Genomic DNA, 5,495 nt, shown 5'->3' with positions numbered 1-5,495 from the left:
ACTATATATCAACTACTATATATTATAGTTTAGTTAATAAGAATGATGACATTAATATTTTTTTCTAAATCTTATTATTATTTATAATTATAAAAAAGTCATAAGTAAGTTTATTTTCTTAATGAATGTTAATTTTGTTGTGAAATTCTATATTACCTTTAAAATTTTAGCGTAATTGAGTCTAATTCCTACATTTTGAAATGAATTTACTCAAGAAAATTTAAATTGAAATCACATTATTATTGCAAAATTACTTTATTAACATAATTAGTGGTGTAACACCCTAACTACCAAAGCTCACGCTTCCGGCTGCGCGACTCTGATAGCTCGGACATTACGACGACACTTATACTATTTAATACTAAAATATGAGCCTGTTTAAAACTTTAAACCGCAATATTGATCCAAAAAGAATACTTTTGCTATACAACGTACATCCATACATACCATACAACTTACAGAAACTCATAAAGAGTACATCCATATATATACATACATATATATAAATAATATTACCGACATTAACCAATACAATCCCTATCCCTCTTACAAAATATATTAAGTTGAAGGCGAGGGTACAATAAATAATAATCTAAAGCAACACAGAGCATTTCCACAACAATTAAATAAACTCTTCGTGACTTCTGCACCCATATCCTGAAAGGGGAAAAATGTAGGGGGGTGAGAACATCATCCTCGAAAGGATTCTCAGTATAGGGTTTTTGGGAATTACTGTAATAGGATACGTGGAGATAAATCGTACCAGTGATTAATAACTGACTTATGCCTCTTTTCAAAAATAACGGTTTACAGTAAAAGAGAAAATCTGAAATCCTTTTCTGAAAGAGGAAACTGTTCATTTAAAACAATATTTCGAAAGCCTTTCAAAAGGTTTATCTATGCTAAACCAAAAATAGCCTTTCACACTATTCCAAATCAGAAACACAAAACCGAAACCAACCATCGGTCCATCTCATTTCAACCACGGCCATAGGCCCAAATAATCCAACAACAACCAATCACCACAATCCAACAGAGTCCCAGTTGCAAACACAGATAGGAGGTTCAAGCACAAACAAACAGTTACAACAAGTAGAGCAAGCAGCAGATAATCTCAAATAGTCACAAAGGCAAACCAAGTATAATATCCACACCCAAACAATGTCACATAAATGCATATGATGCATGCCTGTTCCTAGTGGCTGATGATATCATCTGTCGGTTATAGAGCCAACCCGACAAGTCCTGGTAGCTAACCATTGGACTGTCCCTCTGTCGTGTCTCCCCAACTCGAGTTATACTCAATATAAACTTGATCATAATCATGATCCATATCCATCACCCTCACTGGTGAATATTTATGGGGGTGAGCTCATCCGGGGCTTTCACATTGCCCGGCCACCCTGACGACATAGGGTCAAAAGAGCTTCGAGTCTCAACCTGGAGCACGTGGTGGCTAGCCACTGCTTTCTCCCAGGGAAATTCTTATCTCCAATAGTGGAAGTGCAACATTCACATTTATCAATGATTCAGCATATACATGCATTCAATCTCATCCATGGCATTCAATCTCATCCATGGATCAACATCCATCTCAGCCATCCGGCTCACAGTTCAGTCCAGAACCAACCAATATTCATATCATACACAGCCATTCCGGCTCACGGTTCAATCCAGAACCAACCAATATTTATAATCATACACAGCCATTCCGGCTCACAACAAAACAGCACTTCCACATTCAACATCATCAATTCATAAAATCAGCATTTAAGCCATAAATCACTTCAGTTCACTTTGAAATCAAGTTTCAACTCTTTTTAGCCTTGGCTTTAAAGATCTCATTTCTCAAATCACCTCAGGCTCATAAGCCACTTTTACTCAAGGTAAATTCCCCTTTTAAAACCATGCCACTCTCGGCATCCTCTTTTCAAAACTTCCATAACCATGGAAAGTTAAAGATTCATTTTGAAACATTCAAAATCATCCATCCAACAATGGGATTTTATAACAAAGTTTTTCGGCAGAGTCCCAAGTCTTTAGGAGAAATTAATATAACTCATTTTCTCAAATTCACTTAAAATCATTAAAACATTGGCTTCCTGATTTGAGTAACAAAATAGGATCTAAGCCATACAGAGTCATAAAGTCAATTACTCTTTTCAAAGTCGTTTTCTTTACTTAAACAAAAATCAGCTTCAACCACATGAGGAAATTCTAAAGCGTTTCAACTGCTCAGAAATTGTTTTAGTCTTACAAAAATTCGGAACTCAAGGAGTACTTAAAACCTTTCCCAAAACACTTTAAAATGAGACTTGTCAATAGACGCTCGGGTTCTTTCAAAGCCATTGAAACTTCTTTAATTGAAACCCCCAAGTCAAATCCAAAGGCATAAACCCTTTTCACATTCAAGCAGCCTTAAAGCATAAGTTTCATTTAAATAACTTGTTCACAAGGGAAATGTAATACTTTGCTTAAGAAATAAGACTAAATCACAATTTCCTTTCTAATAATTCATTTCAAAAGCATAAGTCACCCCTTTCTTAATAATTCAGATAAAATAGTAGAAGCCGTTAACTCGTAAGTTTCCAAATAACGTTTCAATAAAGTCCCGGATTCTACCAGAATTTCGACAGCACCTCCCCTAAAACTTGGACTTTGCCACCAGGTTCGGGTCCCAACAAAACAGCCCACAATCCTTTTCATAAGCCCAACATCCAAAATCAGTTCAAGGCGAGCCAAAATCCAACAGTCATCTCAATTCCATTTTTCAAGAAAACTTTTTCAAGAATCAAATCATTATCAGCCGAATAAACTCATTTCTAAAGTTTCAAAGAAACGGCTCAGTAACAATCATTTATCAATAACCAGATCATTTAAAGCAAGCCAGGCTGAATTCAAGAGTGTATTCTCTTTTTCACATTCTCAAAAAAATCAACTCAACTCAAATCAATTCCCAACGGATTAAACTCGATCTCAAAGTTTTAAAAGAATCAACTTCAAAAGCATTTCGTTTCATAAAACCACACAACAATTCAGCCAAACAAACATTCATAATCACTCGAGACAATCAAATAATACATAAGGCTACTACAATCACCAAATACACATTGTCTCACATCAGTATCTATATGTAATAATTCCAATATAAAATATAGTTTTTGGAAAGCGCCCTTACCTCAAAACGCAAATCCATAACCCAAACGTCTCACGAAGTCCTTTCCGCCTCAACCCGAACTGACGGCAACCAAAAATTTAGCTCCCAGTCACGTTCGCAATAACCATAGCAACACTAATCGCAACAGACAATAATCAGGACTCGAGCCCACGTTATCAAAACTCATGTTCATTAACCAAACACAACAGAATACTAACGCGAGGTTTTCTGAAACATAAATACTTACTGAACTAGCAAAACGAAGCAGCCGCAACATCAAATCGGCCCGGCAGCAGCTCCGTCAATAATTTTTTTTTGGGCGACGGCGGCGGCCTGAATATCTGGTAATAGCAGCTGTACCACCACGCAGTGTCAATACTCTTTCCGAAATCCAAAAAGGACAAAAACCACAAATTAAAACCCCTTTACCTCAAAGTCAAAACTCGCAGAAATCACTAAACAGAGTAGCTCCATCATAGTGGCTGGTACCGCAGCGACCCAGGCAGCGGCACCAACTAAACAGCAACCTCGATGATGGCAGAGGCTCCGACAGCGGCGAGAATCAGGAGCAGAGGTATAACTGAGCAAATCTCTCATTCAAACCTCCAAAAGAAGCACCAGCTCCAACAACTCGATGGTGGTAGTGGCTGACTTCAATGCTGGCGACGCCGAGCAGAACAGCGATGGCGACAAGGGAACGAACGGTGGCGATGGAATGCCGGCGACAAAACCCTAGTAGTAGTGGCGGCCAGAGCATTTTTCTTCCTCTGTGCATCCCTGAGCTGCAAGTCTTCTCGCTCTTCCTTGGATGGCGACGCACAGCAGTGGGACCCAGCGGCGGCGTAGGATGGCAGAATCGCGACTGGGCAGGGACGAAAGGCATGGCTTCGACGGCGGCGCTCCTCGCGTACGGCAGAATGCGACGGCAATAAAGCCTCATCTCCCTCCTTCGCGTCACTCTCCTCCCCTGGCGACAGCAACAGCGACGGCACTCCTCGCCGGCACCGCACCGTCCTTCTTCTCCGATTCCTCTCCCCACTTCCCTCCATGGTTTGACGATGGTGTGACGGCGGCGGTGAGGCCAGCACGCCGGCTCGAGTCTTTCTCTCCTCCTCCGGTGATCTCCTTTCCTCCACACGCGGCGAACTCCTTTCCTTCTCTCTCAAATTCGTTTGTTTCTTTCTTTCTTTTCCTTTTGCCTCTGCGTGTGGGTGTCTAGGGTAGAGGGGCAGCAGCTGCTGCTGCTTGGGTTTGAGGGAGCTAGGGTTTCATTTTGAAACTTAGGGTTAGGGGTATTTTGGGCAAGTTTAAATAAAAGTAGGGGTAATATAGTAATTGAAACCTAAATTAAATCTAACACTAATTGTGTATAGAAAATACTATTTACTCCTCATTTTTACAAATTATTTTTAATAAATTGTCCAAATCAAATAATTAGAAATCATATAATTAAATCCTTTATTTTTTCAAAACAGTAGTATCAATATTCTAAAATATTAATTATTTAGTCCAAAATCATATAAAAATCCTTATTATTTCACAACTACCAACTTTGTGGTTTAAATATAGAAAATAATTCAACAATTATAAAATTGGATAATAATCATAACTTATCTCAAATTTAATAAATCAAAACTTGCCTTAATTATCTTTAATAAAATAATTTCTGAAATTAAGGCTATAAATAATTATATGATTTAAGATTTGATCATAAAAAGACTTTTCAAAGGTTCTGGGTCTTACAAGTGGCATTTACTTGAACAATTAAATTTAGCTTCTAAAGATATTAAAGTTGTAAATCTCGAAAAATTAATAAATAATTAGTCAATAAATTAATTATTATTCAGAAAAATTAAGAAATTAAATTTTATAGTTTATAGCAGTAAAAATACTAAGAATACAAATTTTGACACTAATTTTAAAGATTTTGACTTAAAACTAAGCCAACAGACTGAACCAATCAAACCAGATTCAAACTGGCCCAAGGCCTTATATATAAACCAAGATCTAGCCTTCTTCTTCCTAATAATTCCCATGAATCACGTCGAACTTGTGGGAGAGGAAGGAAATAATGTAACCCTTCCAAAAATTCAATCCGGAGCTCCATTTGACGAGCTGTCAGTGGCCATGCATTTGTCTCGGAATTCTCTACAAACCCACTGAACAATTTGGTAAAGACTTTTCATTTTTTCACCTATACCTTCTCTATTCAGTTTCGAAAATTGGGGATTTGGGTATTGAAGAATTATATGATTTTGATGATTTAGGTAAACTCTAGCGGTAGATAATCACCAGATTTTATCCATTTGACTCGTGGGTAACGGTAAGGAAACCTTAA

At 37.6% G+C, this 5,495-nt stretch overlaps 1 long non-coding RNA gene across 1 annotated transcript; it reads right to left on the bottom strand.

Annotated features, from left to right (window-relative positions):
• On the bottom strand, positions 3,331-3,626 carry LOC110270791. The gene is made up of 2 exons (XR_002360422.1): positions 3,587-3,626; positions 3,331-3,511 (listed from the first exon to the last, which is right to left on the bottom strand). It is a non-coding gene; the product is annotated as an uncharacterized LOC110270791 (long non-coding RNA).

The sequence above is a fragment of the Arachis ipaensis genome, chromosome B04 (assembly GCF_000816755.2).
Source record: "Arachis ipaensis cultivar K30076 chromosome B04, Araip1.1, whole genome shotgun sequence".
NCBI lineage: Eukaryota > Viridiplantae > Streptophyta > Magnoliopsida > Fabales > Fabaceae > Arachis > Arachis ipaensis.
The sequence above is the reverse complement of the archived record's forward strand: the minus strand, read 5'-3'. Positions and strand labels throughout refer to the sequence as shown.